Below are 26,728 nucleotides of genomic sequence, written 5' to 3'. Positions count from 1 at the left end.
GAATTTTGAAGTCATGGTATATTTCTTTTGAAACAATGGCCTTCTCCAACTTAGTTCTAGAATTCCTAAGTAGCTGATGTTAGGAATTCTTCTTTTCCCAAATTTACCTTGGGCTTGGTAACATGGAGTTCTTTCACCATTTGAATATAATGCTTCTTCCATACACCCTGCTCATAGGGAGTTGGGGAGACATTGATATACCAGTTAAACCGTAAACATTTTAGCATCCAGAGGTGATCCAGTTCAGTTAAATTCTTCCAATGCCAGCTCACCTGGAGAAACAATGTTAAAAAACTATTCAGGTTACATGTCCACTTTCTCTAGGTTTTGAGCCGTCACCCTGGTACTGAGCGAACTTCTTTATTTTTTTTTTTTTCTGGAGTGGGTTGCCATGCCCTCCTCCAAGGGATCTACCTGACCCAGGGATCGAATCCACTTCTCTGCATTGCAGGCAGGTTCTTTACCACTGAGCCACTGGGGAAGTGGATTCATGGATTCATTCATGAATGAATCAGAGCAAACATAATTTTAACTTGATAAACCAGGCCTGGAATTCACAAGTAGTTTCTTTTTGGTCCTTTTTTCCAAATCACAACCAAGTTACCTCTTACCTTAAGTGCTTCCTAACAAGGCAGGAAGATTTTTTTTTAATTGGAGGATAATTACAACATTATGATGGTTTTGCCACACATTGGCCATAGGTATACATGTGTCCCCTCCAACCTGAACACCACTTCCACCTCCCTCCCCATCCCATCCCTCCAGGTTCTCACATAGCACTGGCTTTAGGTACCCCTTTTTCTTTTCTTTTTTTTAATGTTAATTCAGACAGAATCCAAGTCAACTAATATTTATTGAGCACCTATTAACCATCCTTGTCACAACCTGAAGGGTAGTATAATTAATATTCTCCCCTTGCAAATGGGGAAACTAAGCTTCAGATAAGACTTTGGAACTTCCTAAAGATCTCTGGCTATGCCAAAGCCTTTGACTGTGTGGATTGCAACAAACTGTGGAAAATTCTGAAAGAGATGGGAATACCAGACCACCTGACCTGCCTCTTGAGAAACCTGTATGCAGGTCAGGAAGCAACAGTTAGAACTGGACATGGAAAAACAGACTGGTTCCAAATAGGAAAAGGAGTACATCAAGGCTGTATATTGTCACCCAGCTTATTAACTTATATGCAGAGTACATCATGAGAAATGCTGGGCTGGAGAAAGCACAAGCTGGAATCAAGATTGCTGGGAGAAATATCAATGACCTCAGATATGCAGGTGACACCACCCTTATGGCAGAAAGTCAAGAAGAACTAAAGAGCCTCTTGATGAAAGAGGAGAGTGAAAAAGTTGGCTTAAAGCTCAACATTCAGAAAACTAAGATCATGGCATCCGGTCCCATCACTTCATGGCAAAATAGATGGAGAAACAGTGGCTGACTATTTTTCTGGGCTCCAAAATCACTGCAGATGATGATTGAAGCCATGAAATTAAAAGATGCTTACTCCTTCGAAGGAAAGTTATGACCAACTTAGACAGCATATTAAAAAGAAGAGATGTTACTTTGCCAACAAAGGTCCCTCTAGCCAAGGCTATGGTTTTTCCAGTAGTCATGTATGGATGTGAGAGTTGGACTATAAAGAAAGCTGAGCGCCAAAGAATTGATGCTTTTGTACTGTGGTGTTCGAGAAGACTCTTAAAAGTGCCTTGGACAGCAAGGAGATCCAACCAGTCCATCCTAAAGGAGATCAGTCCTGGGTGTTTATTGGAGGGACAGATGTTGAAGCTGAAACTCCATTACTTTGGTCACCTGATGCGAAGAGCTGACTCATTTGAAAAGACCTTGATGTTGGGAAAGAATGAAGGCAGGAGGAGAAGGGGACAACAGAGGATGAGATGGTTGGATGGCATCACCAACTCAATGGACGCGAGTTTGGGTAAACTTCGGGAGTTGGTGATGGACAGGGAGGCCTGGTGTGCTGGGATTCATGGGGTCACAAAGAGTCAGACACGACTGAGTGACTGAACTGAATTGAACTGAAGGATCTCTGGGAGTCTGCATATGAACATTGTATGAAGGCTACAGAAACTCCAGTTGGCACATTGCTTATTTTTTTCATGATATGCCTCTGTTTTCCCTCCATGCTTATGATTTACCTAAATATATAAAGGGAACACAATGACTAATACTATATTGATGTGTCCTAAATAAGATTCAATGAAGATTCAATGAAGCAGTAAGTATTTGTCCTGGGGACTTCCCTGGTGGTCTAGTGGCTAAGATTCTATGCTTTCAGTGCAGGGGGCCAGGGTTTGATCCCTAGTTAGGGAACTGGATTCCACGTGCTGCAACTGACACCTGGTGCAGCCAAATTAATACATTTTTTAAAAAGTATTCTGTACATTCCACTTTCATAGCATTATGGTCAATCCTACATATCCAGAAAATGGTGGAGGTGACCCTATTATGTGTAGTAGTTTTTAAAATAATTTATTCCAGGTTTTAAATAAGTCTTAGTAGAAACTAGAGTCAAGTCCATATATAAAGTTCAGACTAGGCATTCCATATCTCTTAACATGAATTGCAGAGATGGTAGCTAGTCTTCACATTCATTTCATCTTTGGAAAACTGGCCTCTTTTTCAAGGTTAACTCAATAATAAATAATGTTTGAGTGCCCCCAAAAGGAGCAGAACACTCTGTAATGGAACTCACTACCCATCCATCTGTTTATCTATCTGTCTGTCTTCCTCCCTCCTTCCATCCATTGTGTACGGAGTTTCAAAGTTACCCAAACTCACGTCCATTGAGTTGGTGATGCCATCCAACCATCTCATCCTCTGTTGTCCCCTTCTCCTCTTGCCTTCAATCTTTCCCAACATCAGGGTCTTTTCAAATGAGTCAGCTCTTCGCATCAGGTGGCCAGTGTGTTATGTCCAGGATTATTTTATGGGCTGAAGATAAGACATGTAGAGGAGAGGGAAGCAGAGGTGGGGCACAAATAGGAGAAACAGTAGGTTCAGGATCTAGATGGAGGAAAAGGCTTAGAGGATCTTATACAACACTGCAGGCAGAAACAGAGATCACAACCACTTTGTGCAACCCAGAATGAAACTGCACTGCCCTTAATCCTCATATGGTTAGTTAATTCAATCAAGATGTGGGGTTTGGGAGGGAGGGGATGGGGAGAAAGTTTTTCTCAACTCTCATCCTTTTCCTCTTTTGACTTAGATCGGGTTTAGACCTGGGTAGTTAAGTTGGGGTTCCCCCTCCCCTGCACAGGGGATAGATAAAATTTTGCTTTGTTTTTGATTTTTGCTGCTTTTTGTTTGTTTAAAACTAAACAGGAATGAGGAAAGTTGAGGGTGGGGAAGCTCTTTCAAAACTGTAAGACAACCGCCACCACATTTTCAAACAGCTCAAAGCTCATCTTGGTGCAATGACTTTATTGTTTACTTTAAATCTAGCTAAAGAACAATTGCCTCACAGTCAGTTCTGGGAAATAAAATAAAATGTTGAAATCTACCAAGATTGACATATGGTACACATAGATGATAAGATTATCTATTTCGTATCACATCTCCCTGGAATGATAACATTCTCATTGTGAAAAACATGGAAAATTCTGAGAAACCTGAAGAAAAACAATACCCAGAACCCTGTCAATCAGAGATGACCAAACATTATCAACAAGCTGGTAGAGTTATTTTCCTTTCTGTTTTTCAGGTATATATGAGAGCAAAATTGGGAAACTGCATGCAATTTAAAATCATGCTTTCTTCATTTTACACATAATAAGCATCTCTGTTCTTCCAAAACATGTTTTCTAATGACTGCCTAATAATTCTTTATATGGCAGAATGATACTCTATTACTGGGCATTTAAAACACTATGTTTTTTTAAAAAACAAATTGTTTCAATTTTAGAATAATATGTGTACATCAATACTAAATTCAAAGGTACCAAGGGGCACACTGTAAAAAATGTAAAAAAAAAAAAAGCCTCTCTCATCCTTGTCATATAGCCACTCATTTCCCTCTGTGAATGTAACCATTGTTACTGGCTTCTTGTGTGCCATTCCAGAAGAGCAACAAATATGGATACATTCTTTTATTCTTCCAAAGTGGTAGGATAATTCTGCACCTTTGTTGTTTTATTGATGATATATTGAGGAGACAGTTGCAACCAGTCTGCTATTAGCAGACATTTCCATTGTTTCCAACCTTTTGCTACTACAAACAATGATGCAATATTCTTATATAGACATACATTTTGCATGTGTTGAAGTATACCCATCAGACAAATTCCAAGAAGTGGAACTACTGGCCAAAGGTAATCTTGTTTTTTTTTAATTAAAAAGATTTTTAAAGTTTTTAGCCATGTCTCATGGCTTGCAGGATCTCAGTTCCCCGACCAGGGATCAAACCCACACCCTTGGTAGTGAAAGCCACTGGATCGCCAGGGAATGTCCAGGAATCTTTATTTAAAAATTGGGTACTACCAAATTGTTCTCCTTGGTGTTTGCATCAATTTATCTATGAAGGTGCAACATATGAAGGTGCTTGTTTCCCCACACCCCTAACAATATAAAATGTTATCATTAAAAAAGAAACTCAATCCATCTGAGTCACAAACGATGGCATGAAAATGAGGCTAAGCATTTTATCTATTTTCGAAACATCTGCTTTTCTTTCTGTGAACTATTTGTTCACTTCCTTTGCTCATTTTTCTGCTAGGCTTTGCTTTTTTTCCCTTCTTAATGTAGATTTATAATCGTTCTTTAAAAAATAAGAAAATTACCCCTTTGCTGGCAATATGTTTTTCCCCGGTTTATTTTAATTTTGGGGGGCCACACTGCAGCAGCTTGTGGGTTCATAGTCTCCCGGCCAGGGGCTGAACCTGAGCCCTCATCAGTGAAAGCACTGAGTCCTAACCACTCCCAGGGAGCTCCCTCCTGTTTACTGTCTGTATTTATTTACAGTTTTCTTCTCAATGGAGAAAATTTTAACTTTTATAATCACAACTTAAAATCTTGCTTTCTTTATATATAAATCATATATAATATATATACAAAATGTATAAAATAAATAAAGATTTTAAGTTATACATTTTCTCTTGAGGCTCTGAATATTATAGATTACTCATAAAGTCTTCCTTCCCTAGATTTCCTTTAATTACATTTTTTCCCCTTTAGTCATGCCTGGTGGCTTACAGGATCTTAGTTCCCCAAACAGGGATTGAACTTCTGCCCTCAGCAGTGAAAGAGCAGAGACTTAACCACTGGACCAGGGAATTCCCTCCTTTGAGTAGGGAATGGTTTTCCATAATTTCATATCAATCTTTTATCCTTCTAGAATTTTTTTCCAGATACTGCCCAATTGTCCCAGCACCAATTATTAAATACGTCATCTATCTTATTGCATTCATTTTCTTAATTTTTTTTTCATTTTCTTAATTTTAAAAACTAAAGTTACCCTGTGAATGCACAGTAACAGGGAATTTCTGGTCTTTCTAGACTATGAAAAGAAATCAACAAAATGACTATCAATTTTATATCTTAAAAAATTACTTGAATACACCGTGAAATTATTTGTAAGAAAATAATGGTCAGATGCTTTTCCAACCTGTGAGCACATTTGCCCACTCTGAACTCCTTTAGTCTCACATGCTTCTGTATTTATCACATTAGCACCTTATTTCATGCTTTTCTATTTATGAATGGCCTGCACTCTACACTCTTAAGTTTTACTATGGTCCTCTGCTGTGCAATATAAGGCTATTCTGATGATGAACCATTATATACATGTGTATATATTTCCCCAACTGGCTAATACTATTTTACAGACACTTAGCAATGGCTTACTTTTTCTCCCCTTTGAGCACTAACTGCACAGCCAGACACAAAGAGATGGGGCCAATCCAAACTGTGCAAACGAAACGCGGTGAGCATCTTGTCGGTGCTCGGTTTTGTATGCATGTTTTCTTTTTTCCCTCAAGGTTCAGTGTTTTCTAGGCTGTCTTTACAAAACACCGAACCCTGCTTCTTTATCTGTGCCTGTGCACAGTGACAAAGGCTTTGGGGGTCCAGGAAAGAAAAGATGTATAAAGATAACACCTTTGGGAGCTTGGTCGTAAAATCCAGAGCTTCTGCTGGAATTTTCTCCTGAAGCTTTCAACAGCAGAACTTTTGCTGTGACAGGGAGCAGCGTTCTAACAGGACTGTCAGGATTCTTCTCCTCTGAGTGTCCATCCATTTGTCAAACTGGAAAAAAAAGAAAAGCAAAGCAAAAAAAAAAAAAAAGCTCCAGGTTTAGTCTGACACCAGAGACGCATTATGAAAGAGATAAAGAACTGCATAGAAAGTGAGTTTAGTAACTTATTCTTAACGAATTGCATGCATTTCTTTCCGTAACAAGTACACCCCGTGTTTTTCCACCTACCTGTTCTTTCTCACATGTGTGTGTGTGAGCCCAAGCAAGGCCGGTGTGGACATAGACATGCACTTGACCTCAAAACTTGGAGTTACAGAAAAATTTGGGAGCTGGTCATAGTCGTAAACTGAGAATATATACAGACTTGTAAAATGTAGATCTTTAACTTCTGATGGGGCTATATCCCAATTAATCCATCATAAGTTGAAAGTATCATAAATTAAAAATGCACATAATACACTTAACCTACCAAACATCCTAGCTTAGCCCAGTCTACCTTAACGTGCTCAGAACGCTTACATGAACCCTGATGCTCCTTGCTGTTGTTTAGTCGCTCAGTCATGTCCAGCTGTTTTGTGACCCCATAGACTGTAGCTCAGCAGGCTCCTGTGTCCATGGGATTCTCCAGGCAAGAATACTGGAGTGGGTTGCCGTGCCCTCCTCCATGGGATCTTCCTGACCCAGGAATCAAACCTGAGTCTCCTGCATTGACAGAGGTATTCTTTATCACTGAGCCACCAGGGAAGCCCTCACATGAACCTACAGTTGGGCAAAATCATCTACCACAAAGCCTATTTTAGAAGAAAGCGTTGACTAGTTCATGTAATTTATTGACTACTACACCTGGAGAAGGGAATGGCAACCCACTGCAGTATTCTTGCCTGGAGAGTTCCATAGACAGAGGAGCCTGGTGGGCTACAGGCCATGGGGTTGCACAGAGTTGGACATGACTGACACAACTTAGCATGTATACAAGCACACTGAATGTGAAACCAGAATGGCTGTCTGGGTACTGATGGTTTTAAGTGTATTTGGCCTGTACTCTTGTGACCGAGTGGCTGACTGGGAGCTGTGGCTCAGTGGCTGCCCAGAACCATAAATAAGTATCCTACTGCACATGGCTAGCCACCCCTCCCCAAAAAAACCCAAATACAAAATTTTAAATATGGTGTCCACTGAACGTCTATCACTTTTGCATCACTGTAAAGCCAAAAAGTTGCTAAGCCAAAGCATCTTAAGCCACGGACTGTCTGTACAACCTTAAGAGAAGACACCTGGGCAGTCAGTCTTCGCCCATAGTTTACATCAGCTCATTAGTGATTAAAACTCCAGGACCAGAAACAAACCTTTGCATTCACAGTTAGAGATAAGGCAATACAAGCAAATATCTCTGAGAAGGGGGAGTATATAGGGTTAAAGTCCTGTGTGTGTGTGTGTTCTCAGTCACTCACTCTTGTCTGACTCTTTGCTGAGCCCGCTAGGCTCCTCTGTCCATGGAATTTTCCAGGCAAGAATACTGGGATGAGGTGCCATTTCCTATTCCTAGGGATCTTCCCGACCCAGGGATCGAACTTGTGTCTTTTGGGTCTCCTGCATTGGCAGGTGGATTCTTTACTAAACACTAGCACCACCTGGGAAGCTCCAGTTAAAGTCTTGCTGCTGCTGCTGCTAAGTCGCTTCAGTCGTGTCCAACTCTGTGCGACCCCATAGACGGCTGCCCACCAGGCTCCCCCGTCCCTTGGATTCTCCAGGCAAGAACACTGGAGTGGGTTGCCATTTCCTTCTCCAATGCATGAAGGTGAAAAAAGAAAGTGAAGTCGCTCAGTTGTGTCTGACTCTTAGCGACCCCATGCACTGCAGCTTACCAGGCTCCTCAGCCCATGGGATTTTCCAGGCAAGAGTACTGGAGTGGGGTGCCATCACCTTCTCCGAGTTAAAGTCCTACTAATACGTAAATGATTGATATGATTGGAAAGGAAAAGTTGATAGGAGGACCTGGAAAAAAAAAAAAAAAGAGTGCCAGAGACAGGAAGTACATGCCAAAGCAATCTGGGGCATACCAAACAAATGCGTGGGTTACTTCACAATTTTCCCCAGTGATGACCCCAAACCAGTCCCAAGATTAGTGACTCATCAAAGATGAGAGCGTGAGAGCTGGCCAAAATCAAAAGAAAGGTTCTTATGGGAACAGCTAGCAGCGGAAGGAGCTGTTATCAGAGTCTAAACCTCTGTTTTTCTTCTTTAGTCCATTAGAGAAGAGAAAACAGGAAAGTTTGGGGCTACCTGTATTTTATACACTATTGCATTTCACCAATAGGTATCTGCTAGTTAGTATAAAGTAATCAGAATTTTATAATACTTTACTTTTAATCATAAAATACATTGACCACCTAAAAAGGCATGAAAGTGAAAGTGAAGGCATTTCCAACTCTTTGCGACCCCATGGACTGTAGCCTATCAGGCTTCCCTGTCCATGGGATTTTCCAGGCAAGAGTGCTGGAGTGGATTGCCATTTCCTTCTCCAGGGGATCTTCCCGACCCAGGAATCGAACCTGGGTTTCCCGCATTACAGGCAGATGCTTTTACCATCTGAGCCACCAAGGAAGCCCTTTAAAAAAAAAAAAAAAGCATATAAAGTAAAAATGTATTTTAAGCCTTATGACAAGTCAAACTTCTTTGTAATAATTTTTTTTTATTAGTTGGAATACTTCTTGATTAAAACCATTCACTGTGAGACTTCCTTGGAAGTCCAGTGGTTAAGAATCTGCCAGTGCAGTGGACATGGGTTCCATCCCTGGTCTGGGATGATTCCACCTGCTGCAAGGCAAGTAAGCCTGAGAGCCACAACTCCTGAGCCCACATGCCACAGCCCCTGAAGCACAAGCACCCTAGAGCCTGTGCTCTGCAACCAGAGAAGCCACTGCAGTAGGAAGACTGCATCCTTCAAGTAGGGAGGAATGGTCCCATGCTCACGACAACTAGGGAAAGCCCGCACACAGCAACGAAGACGCAGCTCAACCATAAACAAATAAATAAAAAGAATCTGCCTTCCAAGGCAAGGGACTAGGGTTGATAACCTGCTCGGGGAACTAAGAGCCCACATTCCACAACTGGAGAAAGCCTGTGTTGCAACAAAGACCCAGTGCAGCCAAACCAAAGATTTTTAAATAAAACAAAAACTATTCACTGTTACCAGATCTTTTCAGCGCTCATCAATCTCACTTTGGACACTATCATTCAAGGGGGAGGGGGGACTCTCAAATGAAAAAAAAAAAAATCAGAAACCTTAATTTACAAATAAGTGAATAAAATGTATTCATGTATGAATGTTCCCAGATTTCCTCTCCGCCTGTTTCTGCACAGTCCATATTTCTAACTAACATAATATGAGACTTCTTTCCTTTGGGGATGGGTTATTAGAATGATAGAGAAGCCAGACCAGAGTGGTGAGGGCCAGGGGAAGGACCAGCCCATGATGCTGCAGTGATCTCTAAAACAAGGAGCCAGTAGGGGGCATATGGAGACAGGAGAGCTGCAGGGTTTTGGCGTGTAGGCAGTTTGTGGCGGTTCAGACTGTAACTGCCTTTCCAGCAGTTATACAGTGTGAGAGAACTGGGGAATGAAGAAAGGGGATCTGGTAAGTAGTGTTATGAGTTCTGAATTGACTCCCCTGTGATTTTTCTTTGAGAGACAACATGAAAATTGGTATTCATCTTTAAAATTACTTTGGGCAGTGCTACGTGCTACTCTGTAGAAACTGAGCTATGTGGGGACCCAGGATGATGAGGGAAGAAATGTTTATGAGATATAATTATCACTATAGTAAATCAGAAATAACCCCAAATGCCTCACAATAGTGAATCAGCTCAGCAACATGATAAGAGAGAATACGGCATTACATGTATACCTGTGATGGGTTCATTTTGATATTTGGCAAAACTAATACAATTATGTAAAGTTTAAAAATAAAATAAAATTTTTAAAAAATTAATCAAAAAAAAAAAAAGGATGCATGGGGGCTTTGGGAGTGAGGCCATTCAGAGTCTCACTAAGAATCTCTTAATTTCTTCCTTTACACATTGATTGAATAATTATATCGAAATTTAGAGTTACTGGGAAGATTAAAGAAATGAAAATATGTATAAAATTCCTAAAAGAGTGTATGACTCATTGTACTCATGGTAGCGAATGTTATAAACAGTGGTCCCCAAACTTTTTGGCACCAGGGACCAGTTTCATAGAAGATAATTCTTCCACGGACGGGGGGAACAGGCAGGGAGGGATGGCTTCGGGGTGATTCAAGCGCATTGCATTTTATTGTAGTTCAGTCACTCAGTCATGTCTGACTCTGCAACTCCATGGGCTGCAGCATGCCAGACTTCCCTGTCCTTCACCATCTGCTGGAGCTGGCTCACACTCACCTCCATTGGGTCAGTGATGTTTTCCTACCCTCTGGTCCTCTGTCGTCCCCTTCTCCTCCTGCCTTTAATCTTTCCCAGCATCAGTCTTTTCTAATGAGTTGGCTCTTCACATCCGGTGGCCCAAGTATGGAGTTTCAGCGTCAGCATCAGTCCTTCCAATGAATAATCAGGACTGACTTCCTTTAGGATTGACTGGTTTGATCTCCTTGCAGTTCAAGGGACTCTCAAGAGTCTTCTCCAACACCACAGTTCAAAAGCATCCATTCTTCATCACTCAGCCTTCTTTATGGTTCAACTCTCGCATCCATACATGACTCCTGGAAAAACTACAGCATTACATTTATTGTGCACTTTATTTCTAATGTGATGCCACTGCTGATCTGATGAGAGGTACCAATGGGTCTGTGGCCCAGAGGTTGGGGACCTCTGTTAGAACATATCATAGTGATGTTAAAAATAATAAGCATGAGGGGTAAATCATTAGATATACAATAATTAAATTACAAAGCATAAAGTTACCATGTTTGTACGTTAACAAGGACAGGAAGCACATTTGCAAGGATTGAGGTCAGCTCAATTATTGTCACGGATGCCCAGAAGAAGAGAACAGGCTCAGATTGAAGAACAGTGATTTAGAATGAATATAAAAGAACATTAGGATTATAAAGTGCTGAAGAAATCTATAAAAGAGAACATTCAAACCTTTTCCTCTAGAGATTAAAAAGATAATTACATTGGTTTCTCATTTATTTCCCTGATTATAACAGTCAAAGATAATTTATATTTGGCTTTGATAGGTGTTCTTCCCTGGGGGGTTTCTCCTTTCTAATTGTGTTTATTTAGTCTAATAGAAAACGAATTTGCATTCCTTGAACTTCTACCAGTTGAAGGTGGGTAGATGACTGAGAAGAATGCTTAATAGCTGGGGGAAATCCCCTTGGAATTTAAAAGGTGCTGGGAATAATCCAAAAAGTAGATAATCCATGGAAGAATTAACTGTACATGAATTTGGTAATCGCCCAGTATCTTTCTCTTTTTTAAAAAAATTGCTAAATTGAAGCATTGTTATTTTACAATCTTTTAGGTATCTAGCATATTGATTTATATATGTATACACACACACACACACACACACACACATTCTGTTTTAGATTCTTTTCCGCTGTAGGTTATAATAAATATTGGATATAGTTCCTTGTGCTATACAGTAGGTTCCTGGGTTTGTTTTTTGTTTTTGTTTTTTCAAATCTATTATATATATATAGTAGTATATATATATATATATATATATATATATATATATATATATCTGTCCCACATCTCTTGCTTCAGCTCTTCAAGAAAAAAGAGCCATACCATCACAGCCAGGTATCTAATGTGTGAGGTAGGGGAGCAGCTAAGACCGTTTTCTTATCCTAGTACCATGTATGATACCTCATTTTACAGTTAGTTCCTTTTTAATATTAACATCATATAATTAGTATACAACATTGTGCTACATTATTTTATGCTATACTATCTTATATGACCATCACTGGTGACTCAGTGGAAAAGAATACGTCTGCCAAGCAGGAGACAGGGGGTCAATCCCTGGGTCAGGAAGATCCCTTGAAGAAGGAAATGGCAACTGGCTCCAGTATTCTTGCTTGGGAAATCACACGGACAGAGGAGCCTGGTGGGTTTACAGTCCACGGGGTCGCAAAAGACTCAGACATGACTTAGTTACTAAACAGCAACAATACTATCTTATATCATATCATAATTATATCTTATAGTTACTTTTAATGCCTTTCGGGATTTCTTGACAATAGGATTGTGAAAATCCCATTTTCAGAGTAGTTGTTACAAGGATTCTTGCTGCACTTTCAAGATGTGAGGACCATTGCTAGGGCATCAGCGCCACTCATCGCACACCAAATGGCAAGGAAAGGAAAGTTCTCAGGCAGTGAGGTCAAGATGAAGGAAGAGGCTGTTATTCTTTTTTTTTTTTTTTGCTTTTTGGTTATATTATCCTGGGCTTCACTGGTGGCTCAGCTGGTAAAGAATCTGTCTGCAATGCAGGAGACCTGGGTTTGATCCCTGGGTTGGGAAGATCCCCTGGAGAAGAAAATGGCAACCCACGCCAATATTCTTGCTTGGAAAATCCCATGGACAGAGAAACTTGGCGGGCTATAGTTCATGGGGTCGCAAAAGAGTCAGACACGACTGAGCATGCACACATGGCTAAAAATAAAATACTTTTTGGATTGTCTATCATTGAATAGCTTTCACATTACATCTTGCCCTTTACTATCCAGATTGTTTTTAAAAGTGACTTTACTTCTAATATGAGATTGAGCTTTAAAGCCAATACTTGACTCGTACAATGAAAATCCCAAGTAATGCTAAGTTTAAAAATCAGTATCCTTGGGCTTCCCTGGTGGCTCAGTGGTAAAGAATCTACCTGCCAACGCAGGTTACATGGGTTTGATCCCTGATCTGGGAAGATCCTACATGCAGCGGAGCAACTAAGCCCGTGTGCCACAACTACTGAGCCTGTGTTGATCCCATGCACCACAACTTAAACGAGAAGGCTCTAGAGCCCAGTCTCTGCAACAAGAGAAGCCCTGGCAATGAGAAGCTTGTACACCACAACTATAGAAAAGCCTGTGCAGCGAGGAAGACTCAGCACAACCATAAATAAAGGAAAATTAAAAACAAACAAACAAAAAAAACCCTGTATGCTTACTTACTTCTCTCCTTTCTTTTTTTTTATTGAAAATGCATTCCTTATGCTATCAATCTGTTATGTTGTTCATAAAACACACAGACAAATAAAGCCTAAACCTAAACTGGAGAGAGAAAACTGAATAAAAACAAACTGGAAATATCCCCTTCAAACTTAATTCCTGTGGCTTTCATGGAGGTGTAAAGATTGCCATATAATCTAGTGAATTTATGGAATAAGTTTGTTGTTGGGCAAAAGAGAAAAACCAGTGAGTACCATTTATTCATTTAGAAAATATTTATTAAATGCCTGATAGCATCAAGCAATGTACAACAAGGAGCATGGTAAAACCATGCCTGACCCTATAGTTTGGCTGATTGGAGTAGAGAGATAATTAGTGATCTTTGCAAATATCAGTGACCTTTGAAATATAGGCTTCTATTAGTTATGGTAAAAGAAAAGAATTAACAAGATCTTTTTAAAAGTTTGAAGACCTTGAATTTTATCTAGGGTGATATTAAAAATGTTGAACAACTGGCAATGCTATCAACCAATCAAAATCAGCAGAGGCTGCTCAGCCATACCAATGAATTCTGCCTGAACATTAGCCCTGGTTATATTAATTTAGGGATTTACATTCATAGTAAGTAGAATGAAAATGCAAATATAGTCATTTTAAATATGTCCCTTTTTATTTTATCTATTTGCTTTTTTATAAGTCTCTTTTTTAAGTTGTTGGTAACAAAGTTAGTTTAAAAACACAAATACAATATGAGAAAAACTTAGCTAGATTTTAAATTTCGGGTATTTCTCATTTTGCCATTTTTAGTGAATTTATTTTATAAAATTTTATTATTATTTTGAATAGATATTACCTTCACATGATTAAAAACATTCACATGATTAAAAATTCAAAAGACACAAAAGGCTCTCCAGGTAAGAGTCTCTTCCACCCTTTAGACAGTTTTCCTGTCTGAAGGAAATCAATATTGCCCCTTTTCTTGTAAAAGTAAAGTGAAGTCGATCAGTCATGTCCAACTCTTTGCGACCCCACAATTGTAACCTGCCAGGCTCCTCTGTCCATGGGGTTTTCCAGGCAAGAATACTGGAATGGGTTGCCATTTCTTTCTCCAGAGGATATGTAAAGTCTTCCAGAAACATTGTGTACATGACTTTTTTTTTCCTTCTTTAGGTTAGTAAATATCTTTAGACTGGAGCTTGTAGACCAGCACAGAAAAGAAGTGGTGACTAAATCAGACAAACAAGAACAGTAAGATACAGAGCTTTATGATGGATTGAATGTTTATGTCACCCCTAATTCCGAAATTGAAACCCTAACCCTGTGGTAATGACCCAGAGAGGTAGGTGGGGCCTTTGAGAGGATTAGGTCATGAGGGAGAGCATTCGCATATGGGATTGCGAGCATCCATGCTCAATCGCTCAGTTGTGTCTGACTCTTTGCCACCCCATGGATTGTAGCCCACCAGGCTTCTCTGTTGATGGGATTTCCCAGGCAAGAATACTGGAGTGGGTTGCCACTTCCTATTCCAGGGGATCTTCCTGACCCAGACAGCAAACCAGAGTTTCCTGATTGGCAGGCGGATTCTTTACCACTGAGCCACCAGGGAAGCCCTCATGAATAGGTTTAGTGTCCTTTATTAAAGAGACTACAGAGTGACCTTTAGCCCTTTTGTCATATGAAGACACATGGAGAGTCTCTGAGCCAGAAAGCAGGTTCCCAGCAGACACCAAGTCTGCTAGCACCTTGATCTTGGACTTTCCGGCCTCTAGAACTATGAGAAATAAGTTTTCTGCTGTTTATAAGCCCCCGCCCCCACCAGTGTTCTGTTATAGCACCTGGAATGGACTAAGACATACGGGAAAATGAATCTCAGTAACTCACAGGGTAGGATATTCTGTCTACTGCTATATTCTGGGGCAAAGATGCTCCGTTAAAAGGAAAGAAGGCTTTGACTGTATGCTTTAAAGATGGACTATTTCAAGTTCATTATATACATCTAGAGTTAAAGAAATCAAAGCATAATTTTTTAAAAGGGATCCTGATTTGTTTCAAAGCATAATTTTTTAAAAGGGATCCTGATTTGTTTTTTTAAATTAAGGTACAATTCATACACCACACCACCCAGCATTTTCATATATTCACAAGGCTGTAAAGCCAGCACTACTGTCTAATTTCAGAACGTTTTCATTACCCCCAAAAATGAAGTCCATACCCATTACAGTCAGTCACTCCTCCCCTGCTCCCTGGCCCCTAGAAACCACTCATCTATTTTCTGTCTGTATGGATTTGTCTATTTTGAATATTTCATATAAATGGAATCATATGCTAGATGGCTTCGGTGTCTGGTTTCTTTCACTCAGCATACTATGTTCAAAGTTTATGTTGTAGCGTGTATCAGTACTTCATTCTTTTTTCTTGCCTGTGCTTTTTAAAATTTAACCATTTTTAAGTGTACAGTTCAGTGACATGATGCAAACTCACACTGTTGTGCAACATCCCCACCATCCGTCTGCAGAACTGTTTTTAAAACTCAAGCTGAAACTCTACCGGTTAAGTAACATCCCTATTTCTTCATAACCTGTATTTTACTTTCTTTCTCTGTGCATTTGCCTATTCTAAGAACTTCATAAAAGTGGAGTCAAACAATATTGGTCCTTTTGTGTCTGGTTTATTTCACGTAGCACAATATCTTCAAAGTTTACTCATGAGTAGCTTGAAACAGAACTGCCTTTCATTTTCAGGCTGAACACTGTTCCATTGTTTGGCTAGACCCCATTTTGTTTATCCATTTCTCACCAAATGGACGTTTGGGTGTTTACATTTTTGACAATTATGAATAATGCCACTGTGAACATTAGTGTACACATTTTTGTATGACCATGTTTCCAGTTCTCTTGGGTGGAAGAGACTCTCAGTGAGAACTATAGAGGAATTTGATGAGTAATACACATTAGCCAGAGATGGATAAAGTCCCCTCATAGAAACATTTGAGTTTCGAACTTTCAAAGATGCGGATGTGTGTTTGCATGTCCAGTCACATTAGTTCATGCGTCTGGCGTGCACGGTCATGTGTGTCCATCCACTACAGGTGGCTGTGCTTTTGTGTACTTTACAGTACAGTAGAGCAGTTTTTTAATTTCAAGCCCAGGATGTCTGGAAGCAAGCTTACAAACAGCGGGGTGTAGCCAGTTGTGTTAGTTGGGTACCGAGGCTGACTGTGTTGGATTTACGATCAAATTGGACCTATGAATTCGCTTTTGGGACAGAACTCATTCATACAGAGTGGACTTACTGTACTTTGATCATGGACAATGGTCATTGAGACCGTGTTTCCTTTGAGGAAGTGTGAAAGTAACTTAGATATGGATATATAGATTTATATACATTCCTTTGTTAATGTTCTTTTTCATTATGGTTTATTCCAGGATACTAGATATAGTTCCCTGTGCTATACAGTAGGACCTTGTTGCTTAGCCATTCTAAATGTAATAGCTTGCATCTGCCAACCCCAAACTCCTGGTCTGTCCTGCTCCCTCCTCTCCTCCCACTTGGCAACCACAGGTCTGATCTCTACGTCTGTGAGTCTGTTTCTGTTTTGAGGGCAGGTTCATTGGTGCCACAGTTTAGATTCCACATATAAGTGATATTCATATGGTGTTTGTCTTTCTCTTTCTGACTTAGAATCAAGTATACTTTAAATAGTTACCCATTTTCCAAGCAGAGCTCTTCTTTCTTCAAATACTTACAATTAAAAAAAAAAAAGATGGAATGATTTCATATTTTGTGGTTCAAAATGCCCATTAAAAAGACATCATTAGGACTTCCCTGATGGTCCAGTGGTTAAATATCTGCCTGCCAATGCAGGGGACATTGGCTCAATCCTTTGTTCCAAAAGATTCCACATGCCTAGGGGCAACTGAGCACAAGTGCTACAAGAACTGAAGCCTGCATGCCCTAGAGCCCTGCTCCCCAACAAGAGAAGCCACCATAATGAGAAGCCTGCTCACTGCAGCCAGAGAGTGGCCCCTGCCTGCCAAAACTAAAGAAAGCCCATGCACAGCAATGAAAACCCAGCACAGTCAAAAATAAAATAAATGAATTTAAAAAGACATCATTAAAGGATCAATCACTAAATATTGCCAGTCTTTTCCATTTTATCAACTGAGTATAAAGAGACAGATTTTGTACCTGAAAGGGTAACTTTATTTATAACTTGGGCAAACTTTCCTTTTTCTCAGTTTCTCCATGTGAGACAATTCATCTTAGAGAATAAATAATTTTTTAAAGGCAAGAAATAAGAAAAGAATGGAACTATAAAGTGAAATCATTTTTGGAATATGAAAGGCAATGACAAAACTGACAAAGGAAAAATAGGAAAACGGACAACCTCCCTCCAAATATTTCAGCATGACTAGTATTAGAACTTGTGAAATTTATGAGTGAGCAGCTCTGTTTTTTTATTTCATGAGTTCACATACCAGTGGGTGTACATTACATATATGTTTGCATATGTGCACCTCTGGGCTTATAGCTCAGTGTTTATCTGTATAGGTTTGTTGTTATATACCATTGAGGACAGAAACTATGTCTTATTCACCTTGACTTCTCCACTGCAGAGTGCTGTATGTGGCATATTACAAGTGCTCAAGCTTGCTGGAAGGAATGAATATGCTTGTGACAAATGAATATCCTTTGGATGTATGGCTACCATGTGAGTGTATTTACATATTAGTGGAGAGGTGTTTTCCTGAGCTTCAGTCACTTGTGTGTCTATCTGAATGGGTGAGGAAGGGACAACTCGAATGAGGAGGTTTGGCAGAGGAGGGCAAGCTGGAGCCAGGAAGCAAGAGACAGCAGGTAACAGGCGTGACTGTCTCTCTGGTGCCCACCCTGCGCTCTGTGGGCTTTCAAAATCGGGCTCCATGTTTTCCCTTCATCCTGGCACTTTCTAAATTCTCTTGCACTATTCCTATTTAGAAACTAGCTCAGGGCTATTTCTTCCCTTTTGTGGAGGAGGATGAGGAGCTGGTTTCATGCTTCCAACAGATCTGTTTTCCTTTCTTTTTTTAGACTCTCAAATTCTGCTTTCAAAGGGCAGGCAAAATGGAGACTGAAATAATTGATTCAACAACAACCTCAAGGCCGTAAAATGCCATCTGTGCTACTAACCAGGGAATATCATATATCACAGGTAGACACTTTTTATACTTTAGAGAAGAAGAAAAAGAATACCATTTTCTCCTCCCTCCTAATTAACTGCCCCTTGGGCTACTAGGACCCTCAAATAACAGTGACAGATGATCTCAGAATTTCTAGATAATAGAAAGAGTAGAGGGGATTTCCTGGGTGGTCCAGTGGTTAAGATTCTGTGTTTCTGCTGCAGAAAGCAAGGGTTCAATCCCTGGTTGGGCAATTAAGGTCCCACAGGCCAATGAAGTGGTCAAAACAAGCAAACAAAGAAAAGGAAAATAGAAGAGAGCCTATAAAATAAAATTTAAAAACCTATAGAATTTTTCAGAAGACTGAAAAATCAGGATTCAGGGCTTTCATGGTGGTCCAGGGGTTAAGAATCTGCCTGCGAATGCAGGACATACAGGTTCCATTTCTGGTCGGGGAGATTCCACATGCCTCGGGGCAGCTAAGCCAGTGATCCACAACTATTGATCCTGCACGGCCTAGAGTCCATGTACTGCAGCTAGAGAGTAGCCTCCACTCGCTGCAACTAGAGAAAGCCCTCGTGCACCAATGAAGACTCAGTGCAGCCAAGAAAAAATAAAGAATAACAAAAAAAAAAAAAAAAAGAGAAAAATCAGGATTCACACATTTCCTGAACCCTTCTCTTGTGTCTAACAAAGTCCTATCAAGCATCTAATTCCCTTCCTAAGTCTTGGGCACCAGCAATTTTCTGGCACCCACTGGTCTCACTCTTCTCAACTCCTCCTCCACTTGCAGCCCATGCTCCACCTGCCCTTTCTAGGATTCGCTATTGCCCGCCAGATGATTCTGTTCATTTTCTCTTCCCAGGTAGATTACAGCTACTTTCCCTTATATGATCCACAGGTTCCAGGGGAAGCTTTCAACAAAACACCTGCTGACTGAACAACAACAGGAGATTCAGATGTTATAGAATTTTAGGGCTAAAAGGAATCTTAGGATCTTTTGGTTCACTTTTTCTGTTTTAGAGAGGATAAGCAGAGGCCCAAAGGGTTATCTTTATAGATTATAAAGAAAAATCATTGGTTCCAGACTGTATGTTCAGCTGAATAATATACTTGGTTCCTCACTAAAAAGCCATGTGGTGCAAGCGTGCTTCAGATCAGATCAGCTCAGTCACTCAGTCGTGTCCGACTCTTTGTGACCCCATGAATCACAGCACGCCAGGCCTCCCTGTCCATCACCAACTCCCGGAGTTCACTGAAACTCACGTCCATCGAGTCAGTGATGCCATCCAGCCATCTCATCCTCTGTCGTCCCCTTCTCCTCTTGCCCCCAATCCCTCCCAGCATCAGAGTCCTTTCCAATGAGTCAATTCTTCGCATGAGGTGGCCAAAGTACTGGAGTTTCAGCTTTAGCATCATTCCTTCCAAAGAAATCCCAGGGCTGATCTCCTTCAGAATGGACTGGTTGGATCTCCTTGCAGTCCAAGAGACTCTCAAGAGCCTTCTCCAACACCACAGTTCAAAAGCATCAATTCTTCGGCGCTCAGCCTTTTTCACAGTCCAACTCTCACATCCATACATTACCACAGGAAAAACCGTAGCCTTGACTAGACGAACCTTTGTTTGCAAAGTAATGTCTCTGCTTTTGAATATGCTATCTAGGTTGGTCATAACTTTCCTTCCAAGGAGTAAGCGTCTTTTAAATTCATGGCTGCAGTCACCATCTGTAGTGATTTTAGAGCCCAGAAAAATAAAGTCTGACCCTGTTTCCACTGTTTCCCCATCTATTTCCCATGAAGTGATGGGACTGAATGCCATGATCTTCATTTTCTGAGTGCTGAGCTTTAAGCCAACTTTTTCACTCTCCTCTTTCACTTTCATCAAGAGGCTTTTTAGTTCCTCTTCACTTTCTGCCAAAAGGGTGGTGTCATCTGCATATCTGAGGTTATTGATATTTCTCCTGGCAATCTTGATTCCAGCTTGTGTTTCTTCCAGTCCAGCGTTTCTCATGATGTACTCTGCACATAAGTTAAATAAACAGGGTGACAATATACAGCCTTGACGAACTCCTTTTCCTATTTGGAACCAGTCTGTTGTTCCATGTCCAGTTCTAACTGTTGCTTCCTGGCCTTCATACAAATTTCTCAAGAGGCAGATCAGGTGGTCTGGTATTCCCATCTCTTGTGCTTCGTTATGTCCAAGTCTTGGAGACCCCATGGACTGTAGCCTGCCAGGCTCCTCTGTCCATGGGATTTCCCAGGCAAGAATACTGGACTGGGTTGCCATTTCCCACTCTCAGGGAATCTCCCTGACCCATGGATCAAACCCACATCTCTTGCATGTCCTGCATTGTCAGGCAGATTCTTTATCACTAACACCTAGGAAACCCTGCTAGAACCATGGTCTTTCTATTCTGACCCCCAACCTTGATCTTCCTTATTCAGACCTCAAGCCCTACATTCTCAATGAATTGCTGCCCATGGTTTGACCTGACAGTGGGAAAAAATAACAATTAGGTCCCAGGATGACAACCTCCTTTCAAAAGGAGGTTGGGAGGACCATCGTGGTGTCCAATGACAACAGAAGGCATCAGAAAGAAAGGGGCACCGGCTTGAAGGGGTGTGGAGAGTCAGCAAGAAAGTGGCAGGGGGACTTCCCTGGTGGTCTAGTGGCTAAGACTCCAAACTCCCTATGTAGGGGCCCGAGTTCCATCTCTGGTCAGGGAACTAGATTCCACTTGCTGCAACTAAAAAGATTCCACACGCCGCATCTAGAGATCCTGCATGCCATCATGAAGACCCAGTGCAGTCAAACAAATAAATAAAATAAATATTGAAATAAATAAATAATAAATAAAGTCAGTCATTGATAATAAAATCAAATAAAGAGGGTAGGAGATAGGGTCTTTAGAGGGCCAATGACCAAGTCTAAGCAGAGTCCAAGCAAATCCAGCTCTTCACCAAAAGGCGATTAGAGTCAGGTGGGAACTGATAGGCATGAGGGGCAGAAAGAGAAACACTAGACAAACTCAGATCTGGTTCTGACTCTACCCTTGACAAGAAGTATAATTTGGAACAAATTATTTAACTGTCAGGCCCTCAGGCAGACTCAGAATCTTACAGTCTCTGGTTGGGAGCAAGTCTTCATTCCAAGGCTTTGCAATCAGATTTTTGATCTTAAAAAGCTGGAAGAGGGTTGGAAGGATAAATTAGGAGTTTGGGATTAACATATACAAACTGTTATATATAAAATAAATAACCAACAAGGACCTACTTATAGTACATACACTACTCAATATTGTGTAATCACCCATAAGGGAAAGAATCTGAAAAAGAATAGATATGTATAATTGAATCCCTTTGCTGTACACTTGAAACTAACACAACATTGTAAATCAGCCATACTTCAATTAAAATAAAAAAAGAGCCCGGAAATAGTATGACTTCAAGTGGAAAACATTAGAGAGAATCATCTTTCCTTGCAGAATGTTGCAGTTGGTTTACATCACAGTTTACTCATATCACAGTTTATTCAGAGCCTGCTGTTAAGTCAAAATCCCATGGTTGTTATTTTAGTCTGTTGACACTGTGGTTGCATATTTCACCATGTGACATCATTACCATGGAGGCATCAGACATTTTGGGGCGACTAAATTATGACCGATGGATGGTGGTTAGGTGCTTTTTCTCAGAACATCCTTTTAACTACATGTGTACTGTACTACATGTATACTGTACTACATGTGTGAACCATATTAAAAAAAAAAAAAAGAAATGTTCATCACTTTCAATTAAAACACTAGATGGAAAAAAAAAACCTACACTAGACAGCAAAGAAATACATACTTATAAAACATTCCTCCTCTCAACGTTTTCACAAGTCCTGAATTATCTTGTAATCTGAGGATGCTATAATTTTGGCATCTACATTTGAATTCAATCTCTCTGCTTAAAGCCTCTTGCGAGGTTAAACTCCTATGAGGTTTATTTTAGACTGAGACAGTTTCATATTTTTCATTTTACTACAGAATAGAAAAAAGGCAAAATTAAAACAAAAACCAGGGACTTCCCTAGTGGTACAGTGTTTAAGACTCCACGCTTGCAATGCAGGGTGCCTGGGTTCTATCCCTGGCCAGCAAACTAAAATCCCATATGCTGTGCAGTGTGGCCAAAACACAAAAAGAGGACCTCAAAATTACGTTGATCACTGGCAAATGCCCTGTTGTAGAAGTGTAGAAAAGCCCTTGAAGTTATCGTATGGACACGGTGTGCCCAGCTGTAAATTTAGGTATCTATTTTTAACCCCTTTCACAGTGTCAGAATGTTAGACCTGGAAGGGGCCTTTGAGGTCATCTGATCCAAGCCACTCAATTTCCAAAGGCAGGTAGTAAAGATCAGAGGCATAAGAGACTCACTGAAGTCAAGCAGGAGATTATTTAGTATAGCTGATCTGGAACCTGTGTTTTTCAAGTCTCAGCATTACTGTTCTTTGCTCGCTTTTACTTATATCTGTTTTTAAAATTATTAAATATCATTGCACTGTATACAGTAAAAAACAAAAACTCTCTCTTCCAACAGACTTCCCTCCCACTCTTCCATGTTGTCCAACATTTTAGGGGAAACCACTATTGATAGTTGGGCTTCTCTGGTGGCTCAACCAGTAAAGAACCCACCTGCCAATGCAGGAGACATAAAGAGACGTGGGTTTAATCCCTGGGATGGGAAGATTCCCTGGAGGAGGGCATGGCAACCCACTCTAATATTCTTGCCTGGAAAATTCCACGGACAGAGGAGCCTGGAGGCCTAGAGTCTGTGGAGTTGCAAAGAGTCAGACAAGACGGAGCACATGTGCACACACTATTATCAGTTTGCTGTATACATATGCAAATTCCATGTGTGTGTCTAAGTACTGATACATTCATTCACATACATATGGGTATATACACGGGCCAATATTTTTTAAATTTGTATTATATTTAATTTTTATTGAATTATAATTGACATACAATATGATGTTAGTTTCAGGTGTACAACATAGTGATTTGACAGTTTTTTTTATTTTAATTGTTTTTTTATTGAAGGATTTTGCTTGACAGAATTTTGTTGTTTTCTATCAAACGTCAACATGAATCACCCATAGGTATGCATATATCCCCTCCCTTTTGAACCTCCCTCCCTCTGTTAATATGCGGAGAAGGCAATGGCACCCCACTCCAGTACTCTTGCCTGGAGAATCCCATGGACGGAGGAGCCTGGTAGGCTGCAGTCCATGGGGTCACGAAGAGTCGAACACGACTGAGCAACTTCACTTTCATGCATTGGAGAAGGAAATGGCAACCCACTCCAGTGTTCTTGCCTGGAGAATCCCAGGGACCGGGGAGCCTGTCGGGCTGCCGTCTATGGGGTCGCACAGAGTCGGACACGACTAAAGTGACTTGGCAGCCCCTCTCTCTCCCAACCCCACCCCTCTAGGTAGATACAGTTCCCCTGTGTGAGTTTCCTGAGCCATGCAGCAAATTCCCATTGCCTATCTATTTTACATATGGCAGGCTAAGATTTTTGAAAATAGTTTTACTCCAAACTAGAACCTAACTAAACCAAACTAAAAATGGCAGGGGGGTGATAAAATGGGAGTTCTGAACAACAAAATAAATATCATTTCTAATAGAAATTGTTATTTCTCTTATCATTGCTCATCTAGAAATAATCATGAAATTTTTAAACATTTTTATTTATTTGACTGCACTGGGTCTTAGTTGTGCCATGTGGGTTCTTTAGCTGCAGCATGCAAACTCTTGTGGCATGTGGGATCTAGTTTCCTGAACACAGATGGAACCCAGCCCCCTGCATTGGGAGCACAGACTCTGAGCCACTGGGCCACCAGGGAATTCCCTAGAAATTCTCATAAAATTTGACAAAAGCTATTCAGGCTTCCCAGGTGGAGCCAGTGTTAAAGAACTCACCTGCTGGGACTTCCTGGTGGTCCAGGGGCTAAGACTCCATGCTCCCAATGCAGGGGGCCTGGGTTTGATTTCTGGTCAGGGAACTAGATCCCACATGCTGCAACTAAGGGTTCACATGCTTCAACAAAATTGCAACCAAATAAATTAAAAAAAGAAAACTCACTTGCTAATGCAGGTGATATAAAGGACACTGGGTTCGATCCGTGGGTCATGAAGATCCCTTGGAGGAGGTCATGGCAACCTACTCCAGTATTCTTGCCTGGAGAATCCCACAGACAGAGAAGCCTGGCCAGCTATAGTCCATGGGGTCTCCAAGAGTCGGACATGACTCAGTGACTAACACACATGAAGGGGTCCTCAGTGCTATGCACGGTGGGTAGGGTGGAATTTATTCTTCGGAGCAGTCTGTTATCGCTTTTGCTTCATAGGATTAGTTTGGTATTTTAGAAAGATCATTCTGGGACCAGAATAGAGGATGGATTAGAGACAGTGAAACCAGCTGAGGGGTTACTGCAATGTGCCAGGCAAAGCAGGGTGAGTGTGTGAACTGAGAATGTGGAGCTGGATGTGCACAAGTCAAAGGAGAAAAGGGGTCTGGATGAAGAGACCTCGGAGGAAGACTCACAGAACCTGAAAACCAGTTGGGTATGGAGGTGAAGGGGAGCTGGTAGACACTCCTCCTTCTCATCTCCTAAATCTTTAAAAAATGTTTATTAATTTATTTGGCTGTGCTGGGTCTTAGTTGCAGCACACAAGGTCTTTAGTTGCAGTATGTGGGACTGAATTTCCTGGCCAGTGATAGAACCTGGGCCCCAGCCCTGGGAGCAAAGAGCCTTAGCCACTGGACCACCAGGGAAGTCCCTAAGATCTTTCTTTCTAAGCAGGAACTTTGTCTCTCTTGCCAACTCTGGCCATGTAACTGGGGCTCAATTGAAGTTTTCTTTATTTTTGTTCTAAATGTATTTCAGTTTTTTTCAATTAAAATTTTTGAAGAAATCCTTCATTTTTTTTTATCCCCTATACAATCCTAAGCAATTCCTTTTCATGTTTTGATTACCAAAATTTTAATGCTTTTTTTTCCTTCAAAGTATGATTTCAACTAAGACAATAGTTCTTATTACTCACCCGGTCATTCAAAAGCTGATGGTTTAGGGGTGTCCAGGTACTCATCTTTGTCTGCATTTTGGGACCATTAGTGTTTTTTGGAGGTGCAAATGCCATCATGAAATAACTGGATATTCTTCTGTAAGAAAAACTATATCTTCAGAAGAAATGAATCATACAATCTTCAGAATACTAAAAATGCTAACACCATATAATCTTTTTCAGTACACTGTGACAGGGACTAGGGGGACAGTGACATTTACTGGGAGTATTTTATATGTCAGGCACTTAACAGGTTTGCTCAATTAAACCCATAACAATATGGTAAGGTGGTGGGTTTTAGCTTATTTTACAGATGAAGAAAATGAGGCTCACTTTGCTTTGCCCCGAGTTATACAGACAGTAGGTGGTGAAACAGAGAATCAGACCCAGGTCTGTTTAACTCTGTTTGATTTTCATTGGACCAAGCGGAAAAAATCAGAATCACTCTTAGCTAAGAACATACCATATTGGTCAGAAAGAAGTATTTATAAAATCACTGTGCAATCTGATCTACTCCATTTTGTCCCTTGTGACCTCCTTCTTCCTCTGTTAACTTTCTGACACCTAGCTAACAAGGGCTCTAGCTTGCTACCATATTTAAGAAGTAGAATAGTACAATGGACAAGGCCAAGAATTTATATATGGACAGATTTGGGTTTATTGAGAAAAATACACTGGGGAAAATATACAGTACACCCAGTACTGTATATGTCTGCCTTCATTTTTGTGGCCTCACGGCATGTGGGATCTCAGTTCTCCCACTGGAGATGAACTCACATCCCTTGTATTGGAAATGTTGAGTCTTAACCATGGCCGCTGTTGTTCAGTCACTAAGTTGTGTCCAACTCTTTGCAACCCCATGGACTGAAGTACACCAGGCTTCCCTGTCCTTCACTATCTCCAAGTTTGCTCAGACTCATGTCCATTGAGTTGGTGATGCCATCCAACCATCTCATCCTCTCTTGCCTCCCTTCTCCTCCTGCCTTCAATCTTTCCAAGCATCAGGGTCTTTTCTAATGTGTGAGCTCTTCGCTTCGAGTGGCCAAAGAATTGGAGCTTCAGCTTCAGCATCAGTCCTTCCAATGAATATTCAGAACTGA

General features: G+C 40.7%; 1 pseudogene across 1 annotated transcript; it reads right to left on the bottom strand.

Annotated features, from left to right (window-relative positions):
• Positions 1–25,767, bottom strand: LOC147343333 (F-box only protein 16-like; annotated as a pseudogene). The gene is made up of 4 exons (XR_015156049.1): positions 25,604–25,767; positions 17,068–17,102; positions 6,055–6,261; positions 1–272 (listed from the first exon to the last, which is right to left on the bottom strand). The product of XR_015156049.1 is annotated as an F-box only protein 16-like (transcript).
• Between the last annotated feature and the right edge of the window lie 961 nt (positions 25,768–26,728).

This window comes from Bos grunniens, chromosome 27 (assembly GCF_055505025.1).
Source record: "Bos grunniens cultivar Pamir isolate PY7600 chromosome 27, Bosgru_T2T1.0, whole genome shotgun sequence".
NCBI classification, from domain to species: Eukaryota; Metazoa; Chordata; class Mammalia; order Artiodactyla; family Bovidae; genus Bos; species Bos grunniens.
This window is presented reverse-complemented; position numbering and strand designations above follow the sequence as displayed.